We start from the raw sequence: 19,777 nt of genomic DNA, 5'->3' as shown, positions 1-19,777 counted from the left end.
GTGTGTATTTGCACATGTATCAAGCTGTGTATTTTTTACCTTTCTGAAATATGTAAAAGTCAATCTGTAACTTAAAAAGAAAAAAAATTGTTTTTTCTTACCTTAGACGAAATTGTTCAATATCGTATACAAGACAAAATCCACTTGGTTTTCCACAGTAGGCTTTCCACACCAGACATGTTGAGTCAATAACATTACCAAACATAATTGGAGAGGGGATGTAACCTAGATTTATATGTAAAATCTCAATCTTGCATTCTGGGAGGAGCAGAAACTTGTGTTACTATATCTTGGTTAACTGGTTTTTATAAAATTCTTCAATTCAGTTGTCTTGCTATAACAATATATCAATCCACAAACTGAAAGTCTGCCTTATAGCAGTCAAATTTTTGCCAGTTTAACAACGTTTGAAATCCACAAGATGTGTATTAGGTTAGGCTTACAGCTGCATACTTCTGATACATTGTGTAACAGTAATGACTTACAACATCAAAATGTGCATATTTTCTGTTGATAAAGGAGTTTGTAGGAAACAAATACACAATGATTTACTACTTTAAATTTATATAGTTTATAACAATAGTTAGGTTTGTTTAGAAAATCATTTTATTTCATTTTTTTATAATTATACTATAACATCAGCATATAAACTTTCTGTTTTGATACTTACACTTATTAATTCAGAGACTATTCAGTTGGTCTCAAAACATCCTTACAACAGTTTGCAACACTTATTTAATTCTATTTTAATTCTTTAAATAACAGCTTTGTTGTTGCTTCTTATGAGCAATTACATTTTATCTAGATCAGTCGGCAAAAGGGTTTGTAACCTATCAGTATATTAAATACATACATTGTTGTTAAGATCTAGATACAGCTGTGAAAATGAGGACATTAATCAGACATAAGCATAGCCATATGGACTACAGTGATTATTTGTGTTTTATAAATGTACCATCATAGTGATATCTTAAATAAGTTAAGAGTAGGAAAAGGTTAACATTTTAAGACACGTGAAACTGAGATTACGAATACTTTGAATAAATTTCAATTTGGTTAAATTTTTATCTTTAAAAATTAATTGAATGCAGAATTCTAATTAAGAATTTAAAACAATTATGAATATTCCTCAGGAAACATATTTTAAAGGTGGAAAAGCCCCCAGTTCCATATTTAGTTACACCAGTTTACTTACCAAATAATCGAAATATGACAAATTGCATTCCCAGGGCAAAAGCTCTTTCTTCATCTCTCACTGACCTAAAGAAACAACCATTGTGAATTCAAGTTTGCTTTTCTATACATCTCTATCTATGAGATAGCAACAGTTGATGACCACCAAGTTCAGATTTTAGAATAATACAAAATACTGTACTCACTCTAAACAGTTGGTTTTTATTAATAAAAAAAAAAATCAACTTCCTGCTTACATCAGATAGCCACATATAGAATGACAGTAAGACATATTATAATTTTTAAGTTTAAAAGACATAAATATGACACTGTATGTTGATTTGGAACACAAATAAAGACTGGATCAATTTGTCACTTTCTTATATTTGTCTTAAGTGCAGTTTTGTTTTGACAGATTATCTTTACACAAATATTTGTGTTTAAATAACTAAGGTTTGGATACATATCTGAAAGAAGGAAAAGCTGTTAATTCTGTTTATATGAGACATCACTCAAAAATAATATCAGTTATCCATAGAACATGCTGTAGAACTTGTAAAACAATGTATATCCAGACAACAAAGTGTAAGTACTGAAGTAATAGTACTGTAGAACATGTAGAACAATCTATATCCAGACAATAATGTGTAAGTACTGAAGTAATAGTAATGTACAATGATCTATATCCAGAAAATAAAGTGTAAGTACTGAAGTAATAGTACTGTAAAACATGTAGAACAATCTATATCCAGACAACAAAGTGTAAGTACTGAAGTAATAGTAGTGTAGAACAATCTATATCCCAGATAATAAGGTGTAAGTACTGTAGTAATAGTAATGTACAACGATCTATATCCAGAAAATAAAGTGTAAGTACTGAAGTAATATTACTGTAAAACATGTAGAACAATCTATATCCAGACCCAAATTGTAAGTACTGAAGTAATAGTACTCTAGAACATATAGAACACTCTATATCTGGACAACAAACTGTAAATACTAAAGTTGTAGAACATGTTGAACAATTTATATCTATACAACGAACTATAAATACTGAAGTAATAGTACTGTAGAACATGTAGAACAGTCTGTATCTAGATAACAAGTTGTAAATACTAAAGCAATGGTACTCTAAAACATGTAGAACAATTTGTGTTCAGATAACAAACTATTTATTAATCTGAATTATTTGTTACCTCAAGCTATGGAAGAATATTTACTTAATACAATTGATGTGTTAATTTGGAGTTTTGAAAATAATAAATCATTATTCATCAAAAGAAGAAATAGGAAATCTTGTAGAAGTTAAAAGACTAATTAGAAGCATTATATCAAAGAAGAAATAAGACACTACCTTAAGGTAATCATCAGTAGAGGCATCTGTGTGATGGATACGACAAGGGTCATACAAAAGAGTAGTACCATGAATGGAATCATTACTTCACAGACTTGTGGACAAGGTCCAGTTGTGGCAAGTGGAATGGCCATAACTTCTTGGGCAATGGTTTTATTAGATGTTATACAGGCACAACTGGTATAATTCTAAAATGAAACAAAACAAAAAACTATCTTTTGCTCATTAGGAAAGAGAAAAAAAATTACGTAAATGTACTACATAAAATATAGTCTTTCTCTACAGTAGAGAAGAAAGGATTAGTATAACTGTTCTGTTTAAAATATATTCTGTATAAAATAAGTTTCTTCTATTTTAAAATAGAAGTCTTAGAAATATTTTGAGAGTTTTCTTTTACAATAGTCTAACGAACAACATACTGAAGTTGAATTAAAAGAGTTGTGTAAGTTTCTTCAACTGAAATCAATGCAAACAAACACAGATATTTGCTGTTTACAATTTAAACCACAACTTATGCAATGTGAGGTTAAAAAGAACCATTCCCTAATTTTTTACTGATGATCAGAGGAAAAATAACCACTCATTAGAGTCCACAGAGCTACTCATAACTAAATAGTAGGATTGACTGTCAGTTTTATGATGCACCTTCAACTGAAAATTGAATTGATGTGATTGATGGCCTATTAGGACACACTCAGCCCTTTACCAAAAGGAGAGTAAATAATATGAAAGTTAATTCAATTAAATTTCAGTGTAAGCTTCTGCTACACTAACTCTTACCATTACACTTAAGGGTTTTATGTAAAATAATACTTACAAATGTTTTGTATGATCTGTTAGTAATGCTATAAACATAATATTCTCATAATAAACTCAGCAGTGATTTACTTTATTACTTACCTAACTCTCTTCTAACATCAATCAATGAGTGTACCTTTTTTTCTCATATATTTACTCCTAGTAATGGTTTTAGGTACGTTTGTATCTGTAAACTTAATAAAATCAGGCCACAGAAGTAAATATTCATGCAAGGTTATTTTTATGAATGCTTTTGGTTTAATATTTTCACAATAGCATATAAATAATGTAACAAATCAATACAATCTTAGATAACCATATTCATTTACCTTCACCTCACCACCAAGAATGTGGCTGGGCCCAACTTCTGGACGACAACCAGCATGGCATGGTGAGAAGTAGGTTATGCCATTCTTCCCACAGACAGGCTGTATGTCATTCAGAGAACAGTGACATCCTAGGTTGCAGTCAGCTGTCAGGTTGACTTCAAATGGCTTAAGCTCAGTACTGAATTAGTAAAAAAACATATCAGATACAGAAAGGAATGATATTTTGTGACAATAACTTTTACATTTCTGTTTTGAACTATGAGTGAAAAATGATTTATTAAATAGAAAATATAAATTATGCTGTGAAACACACTAGGCTCAAAGACTTATAAAGTTATACACTAACCAGATTATAAAAGGGTAATTTATAACAGGATTTATTTACAAAAATAGTACTCACATCATATTAAAGTAGGCTCAGAGTCTGATATAAGCTTTTCACAAAATGTATAATCTTAGTTAATATGATATAATATAGTAGTGGTTTTAAAGTGAATGTATACATTAATTGTTAAAGTATTACAACTTGTTTTAACCTTTTAAAATAAGGAAGAGTTGCTCCAGCCATTTGAATGTTGTCACAGCCCAGAAAATAAAGCACTATATACAGTCCCATACACATCACACTGCAGAACAAGACAAACTGGATTGCTCCTAAAGAAAGAGACAACTGAACTATAATGTGTGTATACCTTTTCATTACTTAGTTATATAAGTACTGAAAGTCAGATATCATTACCTCTTGTCATGATGGCAATAAATGTAATACAAGAAATTTAAAAATTAACAGTAAGAACATCATTTGAAAGAAAAACAACTGTTAGATATACATGACTGTTTCAATTTAAGGTTAATGCAAGTGTTATGATTTAGATAGTTTATGTAATGTGAATATCAAATTCAGTTATTTTACAGAAACAACAGTTTATTGCAGGTTTGTTTACATAACTGTTTATGAATTATACACTGTGGAGTTTAATAGTTATGAATTGGTGACTGTTATGTAATTGTGTCATGTAACTACAACTTTCTAAGTTTTCTCTTTGTTTTAATTTAGTATTATAGCACCATAATATGCCATGTAGAATGTTCTAGATCTCTGTAAGGGGCATAAATACACGTCCAAAATGTAGTTCGATATAAATAAAGAAACAGACTGTGTGATTGTTTCACCATAAAAAATGTATATTGGCAATTTCTAAAGTGTAAATATCACAGATTGCATTGCAGTGACAGAGTAGAGAAGAATAATTTGTCTTGTCAATTGTGTTTTAATGTAACTGATCCAGCCTGTTTGGAATATGATGAAAAAGAAACAATTATTTAAGCTCTGGCTACAACCATCATAACCAACAGTATAATAAACATTTGTATATACATTTTGTTAGTTGTAATACATTATTTTGAAACAAGTGGACTGTTTGCTGTTTGTTTAAATAGCCCAAGGACTGGAAATAGGTGATGATGACTAGCTGTCTTCTCTCTAGTTTTCTACTACACAAATTTGAAACTTAACACATTAACAAGGTGTCAAGTTTGTTCAGTTATAAAATACTAAAAAATTTATCATGATACTTGTCTTGCTACATTTCATGGGCCCCCCAGTGGCACAGTTGTATGTCTGCGGACTTACACACTGAAAACCGGGTTTCGATACCCGTGGTGGGCAGGGCACAGATAGCCCATTGTGTAGCTTTGTGCTTAATTCAAAACAAACAAACATACATTTCATGTTGCACTGTCTAGTAAGAGCTGTGACACTTGTCTTGCTACATTTCATGTTGTACTGTCTAGTTAGAACTGTGACAGTTGTTTAGACTTTGCACAAAAACTGTCTATTCTCACCAAGTACAGTCACTGAGTTTCAACTGCAAGGTATGACTTTGAATACTATATTTTCTGCCTAACTTAAGTACAATTATTCTTTTTAGAAAAAAAAAAGGTAATTTGACTTACCTTTAGGTCTGAGTTGTAATTTTTTTTAACACAAACCCACCAAGAAAGATTCCAATGCAGGCTCCAGGAATAGCAATTCCTCCTAGGAAATTAATATCAATGAAAATATATTAACTATTCACAATACAATAATTTTTTTACTCTTGTCTTAAAAAGTTAATTGATCTTCACTTTTAAATTCAAAACACCATATCTGAAGTGTATAAACCTATAAAAATTAAGTAAATTATAGTAAAACAGTTTTGGAGTCTCACTATCTATGTCACCATGTCTGGCCATACTATATCTGATGACCAGTGTATCTTTACAGTAGTCTTCCAGTATAGTTGTCACTGCAAAAAACTCCATTATAAGGTTGTCATGTGTATTGCATAACATCTGTCCCAAAACACTTTCCATAATTTATCTAGTGCATGAAGAAGACACTTTCCAAGTGACCACTTAAAACAGTTTGATCACACAGAAATCCATAGATGCTGGATCTGACAATTTGACTGGTATGTCTTTATGTAAAATAACATGAATAACAATTTCATTCTTCAATTGCTTAAGGCACAGGACAGTTGAATAGTTGACTTACGAATTTTATAAATGTAATGTTTTCTTTATTATTTTCCATACTGCTGCCTATGGGATGTTAATGGCTTTAGCAACTGACTTTTGTGTTAGTGGATTCTCAAATTATATGAAATACCTGACTTTGCTAATCATGGCTGTGGCATAGCTTATTGCAGGTCTCTTTCTGATGGTCCTGGCACCCCAAGTTAATCCATGTTCATTTGTTTTCCAATGTTACCAAGTACAAGGAATATCCCTTTCTTGAAACTTTTAAATTGCTTATCTGAATACATATTTATGAACTGAGTATATTAATGTTTTGCATTAGAAAGGGTTGTTGCATACCCCTCCTAAAAGTAAGCATTGTTTGGTGACATCACACTGTCTATGAAAGGACAACAATGTCCACGTGTAGTTCTGATACATACCACCTACCTTGACATTATATTTGCTTTGACTGTCAAATGATTTACTGATTTGCATATTCAAAATTAGTTTAATATAACATACTCAACACTCTGTAACTATAATATTTAAACACTGATTGGACCACCACATAACTAACAAAGAAATATTTTTCAGTTCACAAGTAGTTGCACATTTCCTTTAACTGTTGCCAAAATAATATAAATATATAAAAGCTAATGCTCAGTTCATCACCAGTGGAAAAACTTTAAAAATATTTTATTTAAAACTTTACACAAACATAGAACATTACACAATTTGTTTCAGCATTACTTATTTAGTAAGCTTAACAACAAAATTCTTTCACTTTCATTGGGTAATTAAGACAATTTATGCTTAATATACATGCAGTTTTTTTCCCTAAAACTGTGTAATTTGGTTCATTTCCTTATCTAAATTTTTTTGTCCAAATAGTTAGATATAAAATTGTTTTCATTTCTAGGAGGTTAAAGCTGAACATATAACAATAGTTATATCTTCTATGTTTAATTACCTGTGAAGAGGTTTGCTTGAGACTTGCCAAGAGAAAACTGATTTTCGAGATATTTTGGAAGAAATATGATAAAACCACTAACAATCGATAGTTCCATACATGAACCCAAAGAGGTGACAATGTAAATAGGATTACATAGAAGGTTCCATATAGATGCTGGAATATCTATAATAAAATGTTTGTAACCATTTTGTAAAAACAGAATAATTCACAAGCACTTTGATGGTAACACTTATTTGAAGTTTACCACATAAACCTGTTCTTCATACTTATAATTGTGGTAATACTCTAGTATAGCTTAACCCATTTACATGTTTATCATCATCATTCTGTATTCACGTGAACTATTACTATGATCAGGAACACATGAAATTCTGTCATCATTAATAAGGATATAAAATTCTGTAACAGCCACTGAGAGCCTTTCAGACACATACCTTTGATATTTTTGCCATATTTCTGTTGCTTGTCCTCTGCTTCATGTACTTCTGTGTCCAGATCTTCTCCTGGTACATTCCACTCCTCCTGAATGGAGCTACTGATGACACCAGCAAAGTCGTACTGTTCACTGCTTTCAACCATCAGTTGGATTTTTTCTCTTTTTAAAACTTTAGGAAATGTAAAAAATGGAATGGCTACCTACAAAGAACCATATCAGGTTTTAATTATCTTAATTCACAAACCAATACTGTTTAAATTACCTGTTGCTTAAGGCTAGTTTAAGTCCGTGTTTTAACATTTTCAGCATTAAATATACTGTTTTGACTTGTATCAAGTGAAAATGTTCAGTTAAACAGACAGAAATTATTTATTATTGACTTGAAAAGCTTTATATTTGAATTTAATTTTGTGTAACATCCAAGCGTATTCATCCCAGTGAATTTCAGCTTCCAAGAGTTCTGAATATAGAAATATAATTCAAATATAAAGCTTTTCACATCAATAATAAACAATTCCTGTAGCAGAACTGGTTTAGAAGAGAACTAACTTCCATGCTATTGAAAATAGCTCACTTCATTATGTGCCACTAATAATAAAATAATATTTACTTACTAAGCCATGTCTGAGATTAGTTTGTTGAAGTGTCCTAATCCTAGTCTTACAACTATCCATTGACAGTTTAAAATTCAAAGAATTATTAACCTCAATCTGGGAGGCAGAAGAAACTGATACTTACCAACATCAGTAAGAAACCAAAGAGGAGAAACCCTGCCCACCATGCTCCCACCCACTCAGAGTCACTGGATGGTATACTGCCATACAGAAGATCCTCAGGAATAGAGAGAAGGTAACCTCCCAACAAGAAGCCACAGACAAGGCCAAAAGCCACCATACTGTACATGCAACCTGGAAGTAAGCTAGATGTTTAACTCTGTACTTACTAGAACTAGATCACATTGGAATAGTTAGCAGTTGATAGAAACCTGATATCATTGAAAAAGGCTTCTTCAAGTTATTTATTCACAAAAATTCAAATTAAGTACCATCTCACTAAACATTATGAGAGAGTTAATAACATTTGTTGTTATATTATTTGTTCTTTAGCCAAGTGTCATTAATGTTTTTTATGCTACCACTTTCAAACTTGCTGAACTAGGATTTGGTTGAATTCTCTTCAAATGTTTTTCAGTGTTTAAGATGAAATTATTCTACGATCTAAGAGGTTTAACTAAAAACTTACCAATATACAAGGAAGAACTCTCTTTTCTCACATGGTCATCAATATAGGTGGTTCCAAGAGTAAAAATGGGAGTACCCCCACAGCCAATTAGAATCTGTGCCAACATGAAAATCAGAATGTAAAGTATGTTGGAAGAACTTCCCTCGATGCATGATGGGGAATTAAGATCTGGTGGTGGTGGTTGTATAGCAAAATGGCTGAAAGAAAAGATTATGACAAATGATTAGACTACAAAAGAAATAGTTGGATGGAATAGATCTAAAGAAGCAATTCAGTGTATAAACTGCTTTACTTCTTCATGTAAACTGTCAATGTGCCTGAAAAATAATTAAACTTACCTTGATTGTTGACAAAGAAAGAAGTCCTGATTATCTAGTCTTTTGAAAGTATCAACACGTACACTAGCACATGTGCATGTCAGGTAATTAACAGACACATGTTCTTACGTCTGCTTTACTGCAAATCCCACATCATTGTTACAGTAATATTCAGTAACTGTCATCACAGTATCCTTCACATAAATAGGGCTTGTCAACCAGTTTCTGGGGGCTGTTAGTGGTTGCTCCTGTATATCACTAAATTGGTATTGACTGAATTGTATTGTTTTTCTATCAACAAAATAGTTCACTGGCTACACTGAGACACAGTCACAGTTTGACATCAAACTGTGATAATACAACATCAGTTTAGCAGCCTGGTGTCATACAGAAATTAGTTCATTTTCAAATTCAATTTATGCCATAATCAAATAAAGTAAAACATTTCTTTCTGATCTGAATTTGCTAATAATTAATATCCAGTAATTCAAACTTTAAAACATTTACTTAGATTCTCAGTTATAAATACACTATACAGTTTGAAAATGTTGTATTATTGCATGTAACATCACTAGCCTAGACCAACTAAAATTAAAGCAGCAGAGTCATAGCAGCCATAGAAGTCGTACAGAGTTATCTCTGAGCTTGTACTGTGTTTATATACAACAGCTGACAAATGTCATGACAAACAACAACAGCATCTGAATCCAAAAGTGGGATAAAAGGTCCAATGGTGGGTCCAAACAGCAGGCATCATGACAGACATGATAAGGGCTCTAATATGTTCTCACAAAATTAATTTTACAGGTGCTTTCAAGCATCAGTGTGATAATGCCTGTCAAATGGAAGTAATGCATAAACAATAAAAACTGATATCCTTAAAACACTTATCTGATCACAGTTTTCACTGCAGTCATATTAAGGGTTAAACTGTTGAGTGTTCCTGGTCTGTTTATTTTGAGATTCAAGATGAAGAATATAGCTTATGTACAATTCATTACTGTGGCACAGTTCTTTTTTGGTTCTGAATCACTTATTCCTAGTGTAAAGTGGCATTATGCCATTATTATAATGAACCTAAATGCCAAGAGTGATTTTTATTCAGTGTTAAAGTTCTTCCTTAAGAAGTAACTTACACTGATCCTATACAGAAACTTCTACAACCAGACAGGTTGACAATTCTTCATTTCTGAGTATTTAACACTTGCCATAATTTTATATAAATACTTTTTTGATTAAACCAAAATAACAGATATAAAATATTTTAAATATCTTCTCACTAATTCTGAGTACCACGTTTTTGTTCTTGAGCATATTTTTCAAACAGAGAAAAAAAAACAACTTTATATTACTACACAAAGACATTTTGACAGTACATTTTAATGGAAATTCTTGATGCTAGCTTTGCTATATTCTGATAGGAAATGAAAACTTGTATGCTTTTATAAATAATATTTTTCAAAATTTTCTAATTTTGCTTAGCTGTAAGGAAGTTTGATATAAGAAGGACATGGTCTTAATGTCTCAAACCTTCCCCAAAATTTAAAAAGCAATTTGAGTGGCATATGAAAAGCAAGTTAAATAGAGTTAATTAATGAGTCAGTCAATTAAAAATCAGCAATTGATTCAGTCAGTTTATGAGTTTAGTGCTGTGAATATTGATTTTCTGTTTCAATGAAGACACAGAGGTACAAAATTATCAAGTAAGTGGAATTTCTGTTTGATAACATATATTTATAACCTCATGTTTATCAGTGAATGTTCATTATACTAAACATGAAATTTGAAGTTGAAAAAAAAATGTTTTTTTTAAGTGAATTAGACTCAGTAATTTAAAATAATCTGATCACAAACAACAAAACTTTTATGATACTCTGAACAAGTAAATAAATGTTATCCTGTTAAACAATCCTGTCATGCAAACTTGTTTCTTTTGGAGCTACCAGAACTGTATTGTGAAGGTAATTGAACTTTCACTTGTACATTATGTCTGTTAATTTTCATCCAATGATTCCCAATCTTTTAATTATCAATTAATAAAAAAAAATTAGTGAATGTGATGTACACTATGGTCTTGTAACTCTAGAATTTTAATTCTCAGTAAATCTTTATTTTATTAGTCATTGGTATTGGTGTAAAGGTTGATTGTTTCTAAAAATTACAAGTCTTTAATTGTTCTCAACTTTCTACTTTCATAATCAATGCAACTTGCAAAAGGTTTAGGCCTCCTAAATGAAATGTTCTAACTCAGTTTTGCTATGTTTCTATTGTTTCATTCATTTAATGAGGGCAGTCATGACTCAAACTGCTCATATACTTTCCACATGACATTATTTGGGACATAAAAGTACACTATGTAACCGACACTTTATTGTTAATTATATTAATATGTGTCTGTTCTGCATCTTAAATACATACCTATTATTCGCCATTAACCACCAGATGTTTTATTAAACACACATTAACAGGAAGTACAGTTAGTTTAAACAAACTTAGAAACTACTTTCTATATTTCTCACTGGGAGAGAAATATGTTATTTTTGGCAACACCTCGGCAACATCTACAAGGGAGGCATCACTAACTCATCTGTTTTTGTGATACTTTATAGAACATGTAGAACTTCAGATTTCAAGGGTTGGTAGGCTTAGTTATTGATAAACAATGACTATCTATAAACATGGTAATTCAAGATACTAGTCACATTTTTATGGTCATTTTTTATTTCAATGAACTTATACCTTCCTAAAAGATAGAAACTTAAAACTTTTTAGTCTGTTTTAATTTTAACTTTTATAAATGGGTGTAAAGGAATTTATTAAATATAAATGTTTAAAAAATTTTCAATGAAATTTTTTCACTATTTTTTGTCCCTCTTAATGTTCTTAGCTAAGGGCTAAAAAAAATTTAGAACTTGGTGAACTGTAGATTAAACAGTTAACACAATTACATAACACTTGATTCATGAAATATATTTGTGACTAAGAAATTAATTCAGAAATATAAACAAAGATATAAAACCCAGCCAAACATATATACCTAGACGAGCCCAATATTCCATGGGCCAATATTTACTTATGTTTAAATATAAATGTTTTTACTTTTTCATAAACTACATTTTTTTAAGAAACAAAACACAAGCATTGCACATCATGAATAACAGTGAAGGACTAATTTCTTACACACCTTGTCCCCAGATGATGTGGCTGGATTGGCGTAGATGCTTGGCAAGTGTTCTCATCTGGAATATTGGATGAGTTTTTCCCAAACTTGCTATGAGAAAACGAACCTGACTGGTCAAGAAAATATGGTAAAGAGAAGACGACTGATCCAACACCCATAAACAAGATTCCTGGCAAAAGAGAATACTGTTCATACATTAAATCTACTGACAAGACCTTCTGCTGAGTATCATGGCTCAACAGGTTGGCTTTTATATGAAAGGCACAGTAGTGGTCTTAGGTACTATCTATATCATCAATTTTAGTTGAGTAATTTACAAGTAAGGCTTAATAACATGTAATGTTAAACTATTGGCCAGGAACAGCATATGTTGATTTAATCAGCTACAAAACTCACTTTTTACAATCTAAAGATCCATTATATATATGCAGACACACACCTATCATACATTTATATATATATATCTAAATGGAATTATATACTTATCCTTCTTTCCGTAAAGAAAAAACAGAAATCTTATACAGTAATGGACTTTAAACAAAAAATTATGATGATTTATTTTTACCTTACCCAATCCATAAAAGTATTCAAGAAGACATTTTTCTCTTAAAATTGTTTCAACCTATAGTGAGTTTTAAATATAATAAACCTATAGGACCTCTTCTCTCTAACTATAAACAATTCATTGAAAAATGTAATGAAATAGAGGTTCACAACTTACCTTGTAACTGTAATAATGGTGTTTTTAAAGATATTTTTCATAATCATATAGTTACAGAAAACTTAGAAGTTGTCAAAGATAAAGAATTACAATCAATATTAAAGAAAACTATAAAATATAGAATTTTAAAACACAAAAAATGTGAAATCTTCAAAGCCTTGGAAAAAATATCGATGATTATATTATTAAAATAAATAAACAATCCCATTATTTGTTGTGCTTCTTTTTTGAATGGAAATTATATTTTATTAATTAAACAAAAAATTGATTCAGAATCTCCAACTTATCTTAAAATAAATTATGTATTTCTTTCAATGTCTTTAAAAATGAAGTAAAAATATTATTACCCCGATTGATAAACTGCTTGTAATATTGGTTTTGTGTGTAAAAAACTATATGCACAAATTTTACTTAATGAAATTGACAGTACAAGAGCTGTTACAAAAAGTAATTTGAAGAAAAATAATGCTATAACTAATTTAAGGAAGGCTATTAAAAAATGAATATTCATACAGATTATTCTTGTATGAATTTACCATTTTTATATGTAATTCCAAAATTGTATAAAAATCATGTGAAGTTAGTATTATTAGTAATTATTTAAGTAAAGTTATCAAATCTGTTTCCATAGTAGTTTAAAATATTTTAGATGTTATGTTTGAAATTGTAAAAACACACATTCTTCAAATAACTAGAATAATTATTTTTAGATTATTAAAAATAAGATTGTGGTTTTGGAATATTTAAATAAATGAAATTCCTCAAGAGCTGCCAGTTCTATCTTTACATGCAACTTTATTACTTTGTGTACCAAAATAAACCTAAAAGATTTAAAGTGGATTTTGAATGATTTGTTTGATAATTTTAGAAATAATTATACCGAAATTTAAATTTAATAAAATTCAGTGTAAAAATATAATCAATTTCTGTATTTATAATAATTATTTTACTTTTAAGTTGCAAATGTATTAACAAAAAAGTGGGTATTCCAATGTTAATGAACTTCTCTTCAAATATAGCCAACCTGTATCTGTTCTTTCATGAAAACTAATTTTGAAGAAGACTTTAAACCTAACTTATACATTTACATTTTTTACTTCACAGATAATTTAATAACCATAACTAATATGAAGTTTTTTTACCAAACTTAATGTATTCAACAGAACTTACAACAGAAAGAAGTAATAATAAGGTATCATGATAATTACTTAGATATGGATATTACTTCTATAGAAGGCAAAGTGAAATTGGCTATTTTTGATAAGAGAAGGGAATTTAAGTTCCCCATTCTTGGTCTGCCTACACCTAACAATGTTATTCCATGTACCATGGTAAAAGATGTTATTATATCTCAAATAAAATGGTTCTTAATAATCTGTAATAACTGTATTATTATTTTCTATAGTTAATATTTTGTTACTATAAAATAAACTGAAAAATAACATATAAAAATATAGGCAATTAAAGAAATACCTTATTTTATTTTTAAAATAATATAAATACAAAAATATTATAGAAACTAAATTAATGATTAAGGAAAGTACCTTGTAAAAATAAAATTAAAATAAAGATGGTATTGAATACTTTGATTTATAAACAGCTTATAATATTTTTTGATTAATTTTATTTAGTATACCTGAATAGAAAGACTAATTTGAAGTAGCTTGGATTGTCTTTCTAATCCCGAGTTATATTTAAATAAATATTCAAGAGAAAGGAAAGAGGTTGGGAGCAAGACCTATATAAGAATTTTTAAGGTAGGTTATATAGTTCTATTTATTTATATTTAATAGCTTTTTGTAAGGGTGGAAGTGGGAGTTTAATTAGTATAAATGTTAGAGTAGTTTCATTTCTACATCAGTACAACTGGCTATAGAAATTGAAAGGTAGTAGAAGCTGAGATCTGGATGTAAACATTCAGTCTCATACCCTCATTTGCTTTTCATATGTTCATTTGATTTTCCATGATGGTTGATTAATCTAACATTAGCTATGGATTTTGTTTTAAAGATGGAATATCCCCAACACATTTTGATGCTATTACCACAGACAATATCCACTATGACAATAACTTGACAACTTGGACCACTGGACCAATAAGGGTAATCTGATACATATATACATATCCCTACTCATACATTTATATATATTATAACCCATAAACAAAACACATTAAAATTAAACAAAATACACTGCATATTTTTAAAAGGATCCTTGAGTACAAGCTACAAAGTGGGATTATAAAATGTATCCTACATTTTGAAAGTGACTAAGAAATAGGACCCACACTGTGGTGGGGATACACTGTCTATCTGTCTTAACCACCAATTCGTTAGTTTCAGATAAGAGAAGAAATTAGGAAAGAGAGATGTGGGTGCTCAAGCCCACAATGTCCCACATCTATATCACCCTTCACTGCCTGCAGAAAATTGTAGGGAAATGACTGCTCCTCCAAGTTAAAATAAGAATATCAAAAACACAAACATAAAAAGATGAAAAATAAATAAATAAAATTAGGAAAATAAGGTACCACCAGAAACATTTCAGGATTCATCCTTTTACTTTAGTTAAGATAACTATATTAGAAATAGTTCATGAAGACATCAATAGACTCGAAGAGAAAACTTTTACATTTTAAAACTAAAATCATTATATCCTTAAGATTTGAATAACCAAATGATAATGATGTTGCTTTTATGTAAATAATAATTGTTCTAAACAGCCTGGCATATCCCAATTGTTAGGGTATTTAACTTGCAATCTGTGGGTCACAAATTTTTAAGTCATAAAACATGTTTGCCCTTTCAGCCTTGAGGCGAATATAAGGAGATGGCTAATCTCATGACTTGTTGGTGAATTGAAAGCAGGTGTTCTTGACTAGCTGTCCTCCCTCTAGTCTATTATATCAAAATTAACCCTTAAACAGCAGGAATGTTGTAGGTAGTGGCATCAATTGATGATGGCTGCCATTTAAGGGTTAAAGATGGAGCTAGTGTAGTATTACTGTGCAAAATTCAATGAAACAAATAGAAAGTGTAACAGCTAAAGCTATGAAAACCATATGTCTTCCTGACACTTGCTTCCTATTTCTAAGGTTTCTTTTTAAGTCTAAACAGAACTTTTTAAGTCTGTACTGTAATAAATAACTCACCTTTTCCTATCCATACAGGAATATGGCGATGACCACCAAAATAGCTGACAAAGATAATGGCCAACAAGTTACCAACTTCAAAGGTACTTGCTATAGCTCCTGAGATCCTGCTGGGGATATCAAATCGCTTCTCTATTGTGGTGATTACACTTGGAGAAGGAGAAAGTGAAGTTTATATTTGAAACTGTATGAAATATTTAATACTTTCTGTTACTGGTATGAAGAGTCAATCTCTTTATAATGAAAAACATTATGACAAATTTTATTTTTGAAAATAGTTTCAAACTCTCCACAGAGAAGACAATATCCATGTTAAAAAATAGAGATTTGGATCTTTTGAAGAAAATTATGAGCTTAGTGGTTCAGTTTTTGCAATATTTTTAAAGTTTGCTGTAGTGTAATAAATACTTATAATTTAATTATAAATTATAATTACCTATTTATAGTAAAATTATAAATACCTATAACTAAAAATAAGTTGCTTCTAAATAAAGTGGCTATTACAGCTTTTTTTTTTAATTCTAAAGACAGAATAATTTTATGTACATATGTGTGTGTAAGTTTTACAATTTGTGTACAAAACTGTATAAGAATAACTCTTTGGAGGGCTAATTTCCTACTGCCCATACCTGAAGTACAAAAAATATTGTGGAACATGCAAGTATATCACTTATCACTTATCAGCTACATTTTCTTCAGGCTTCACTAATGAACTATTTAATTATTCAAAACACATTCAGCATTGTTACTGAATTAGGCTTAAGATAGTGGCTAACCAGAGGTCAAATGACAAACGTTTACCTGTTGAAGTAGCCTGAAGAAAGTGCTTGTTGCAGAATTACCAAAATACAAGCAAGGAAGACAAACATATTTATGCTTGCAAATCGCTGAAGACATAATGGACGGAAATTTAGTAAACCACAGTCCCTCTCACCTGGTTCTTCTCTTTCTGTGAAACAGAATTTTTTTGACAACTAACATTGAATTAGCACTAAAAAGCTAGAGTTACTAATTCACAAACATAGTCACTTCATCAGTAAAACTTTGAAATATTAAAAAATTCCTCTTTGTAATTTTTACCTAAAACCTCATGAATAAGACTAACTTGCTAGACAATGTTTTTCAAAGGCCTGTCTTGATTCATCTTTAACATTACAATAAAGATACAATTTCTAGTTTGATAAACATGCATTATTAACTGTTATTTATCATTTATTATATTACTGTGTAGCCATTTCAGATCTGCACAATATTCTGAGACTCAGTCTAATCTAAGTAATGCAGGGATGGCTTAATCAACTGTTAATTTTTGTTCTAGAATTCCCTTCTAGCCAAACTTTCTTATACTGGAACTAACAGAATTTTCTATTCTTTCAGTTTTTAAGCTAAACTATTTCCAAGCACATTTCTTAAAATGAAACAATGTAGCATCTCAGAAAGTACTGAATGTTAGTCTGGCTGTACCCCATAAAATTAAAAAAGTCTGTTACTGACCTCTAAGCTTCTTCTGTAAATGCAGACGTTCCACCTTGTCAGTTGCTTTCACAAATTCATAGACACTGTTACAAGTCATGTGAGATAGTTCACCCTGTAGCGTCTCAGTAGCATACACGTCGCTTCCACCGTGGTGGCTATACAAACCCATGCTAGTGTATAAGGACAGGTCCCGTGAAGTATTGCTACCAGCACTTTTGGTCCGTTTGTGGCCCTTCCAGTATTGCAAGGCTTCCTCTTTTGACAAGATCCCCCCTGATCCCCCATTGCTTAAATCAAAACAGCTAGATGTCATTGTTACAGACAAATACACCCACACTGTAATTAGTGTTACAGGATCTTTAATCAAAGTAGAACAGCTGCTTAGCATAAAAACTGTTCATCAGTCATTGTCTTGAGTGGAACACTTTTCCTGAAAAGAGAATAATTACATCAAATGTATGGAACACATTAATTCATAATGCACAGAAATCCTGTAACAACATAGATTTATAGTGTATAGAAATCCTGTAATGACATATAAATAACATAAATTAGGAGGTGCAGCTGCATGAAATGTATGATTTAAAAAAACAACGTTACACACATGTATAACACATCATTAGATTTAGATTAAACAGTACATGATCACTGTTCCTTTCTATATAAAATATTTATTTATTGACAGATCTTCAGATCTCAGTATATATCCCTGCAGGTAATTGATACAAGTTGATGTAATTCCATAGTACTAACTAAACAAATATTTTTGTATACATTTTAACAATGAATTCAACCTAAAAGGAAAACCTCAACCACCAACATTTAATGAATAAAAGACCAGTGTAATATCTGTTTGTTTGGACAATATCCTGAAAAGCTACAAATTACTTTTAAACTGAAAATAAAAGATTTTTTCTAACTTGCACTTTGTGCACTCAGCTTATCATAATAAAGAACAAATATCTTGTCCTTTGTTTCTTAGTGAATTAATGGAAGTGACACAAGGAAAGAAAACAGTAGAAAAATAGAACTAGTTACTTTGTACATAGTCCTAATTGTTATTAAGTATGCGTAGTAAGAATCTGATAAAATGGCATTATTCCTAAACATAGTAATAATGTACTTAACATATGCATAACCATAATCATAATATCATACAGATCACACAATTATTTATTTTATACTTAAACTTTGTAATTTAGTATTGGGATCTTCTATTTGGAATATAAAAATGTCAAATATTTTTGGCTTGTGAGAATCCTGCATGAATTTTTACACATCTAACTTGCCACACTGCACCTTTGTATCAGAAATGTTAAGTTATTTACATTACCAAAATATATGTACATATGCACGCACACATATATTTCTTTCTAACACCTCTGTACAATAAGGTTCTAACAAGAAGGAATTCCTCATTTATGTAAACACAGTAGTTAACTTATGTGAACTATCAGCCTTTGTGTACATAATATCAACTGGATAAAGAACTATTGTAAACTATATGTAAATGTAGTAGTTAACTTATGTGAACTACCAGCCTTTGTGTACATAATATCAACTGGATAAAGAACTATTGTAGACTATATGTAAATGTAGTAGTTAACTTATGTGAACTATCAGTCTTTGTGTACGTAATATCAACTGAATAAAGAACTATTATAAACTATACGTAAACAGAGTAGTTAACTTATGTGAACTATCAGCCTTTGTGTACATAATATCAACTGGATAAAGAACTATTGTAACAAACTCCTTAACATAATTTTCTTTGAACCATAGTTCCTATAAGAAAATCCACCTGGCCAACATGTATTAATATAGTCAATTAATTGTATCTTAAATAAATGTTCAGCAATAATAGTAACTTGCACCTCGAGAGAGTGCTATCTGTATTTTACACAGTTTAATATGTGTGCTACATTTATAAGTACTTTGTGAACCCTGTACTTGTATGTAATAAGTTCAACAATATGAGCTGTAAGCACCTCCATGAAATCAAGCAGCAGTTTATTAACTTAATCTTAAGTTTCATAGAAATGTACTTTTTATCTTGATGTTACCATACAACTTTATTTATTCTTAATATAAAAATGTTTAAAATACACTACTTAAATCAAATAG

General features: G+C 30.3%; 1 pseudogene across 1 annotated transcript in view; it reads right to left on the bottom strand.

Annotated features, from left to right (window-relative positions):
- The window catches only part of LOC143257099 (solute carrier organic anion transporter family member 3A1-like), a 31,838-nt pseudogene that overhangs the window by 2,944 nt on the left and 9,117 nt on the right, over window positions 1-19,777 (bottom strand). Inside the window, exons 2-15 of the transcript XR_013031687.1 lie at window positions 17,672-18,083; window positions 16,979-17,126; window positions 16,178-16,326; window positions 12,309-12,474; window positions 8,808-9,004; window positions 8,304-8,473; window positions 7,564-7,765; window positions 7,127-7,291; window positions 5,611-5,692; window positions 4,191-4,308; window positions 3,655-3,832; window positions 2,528-2,715; window positions 1,196-1,260; window positions 102-225 (exon numbers count right to left, since the gene is read on the bottom strand). The product of XR_013031687.1 is annotated as a solute carrier organic anion transporter family member 3A1-like (transcript). The remainder of the gene's footprint in view (window positions 1-101; window positions 226-1,195; window positions 1,261-2,527; window positions 2,716-3,654; window positions 3,833-4,190; window positions 4,309-5,610; window positions 5,693-7,126; window positions 7,292-7,563; window positions 7,766-8,303; window positions 8,474-8,807; window positions 9,005-12,308; window positions 12,475-16,177; window positions 16,327-16,978; window positions 17,127-17,671; window positions 18,084-19,777) is intronic.

Source organism: Tachypleus tridentatus, chromosome 7 (assembly GCF_004210375.1).
Source record: "Tachypleus tridentatus isolate NWPU-2018 chromosome 7, ASM421037v1, whole genome shotgun sequence".
Lineage (NCBI taxonomy): Eukaryota > Metazoa > Arthropoda > Merostomata > Xiphosura > Limulidae > Tachypleus > Tachypleus tridentatus.
The sequence above is the reverse complement of the archived record's forward strand: the minus strand, read 5'-3'. Positions and strand labels throughout refer to the sequence as shown.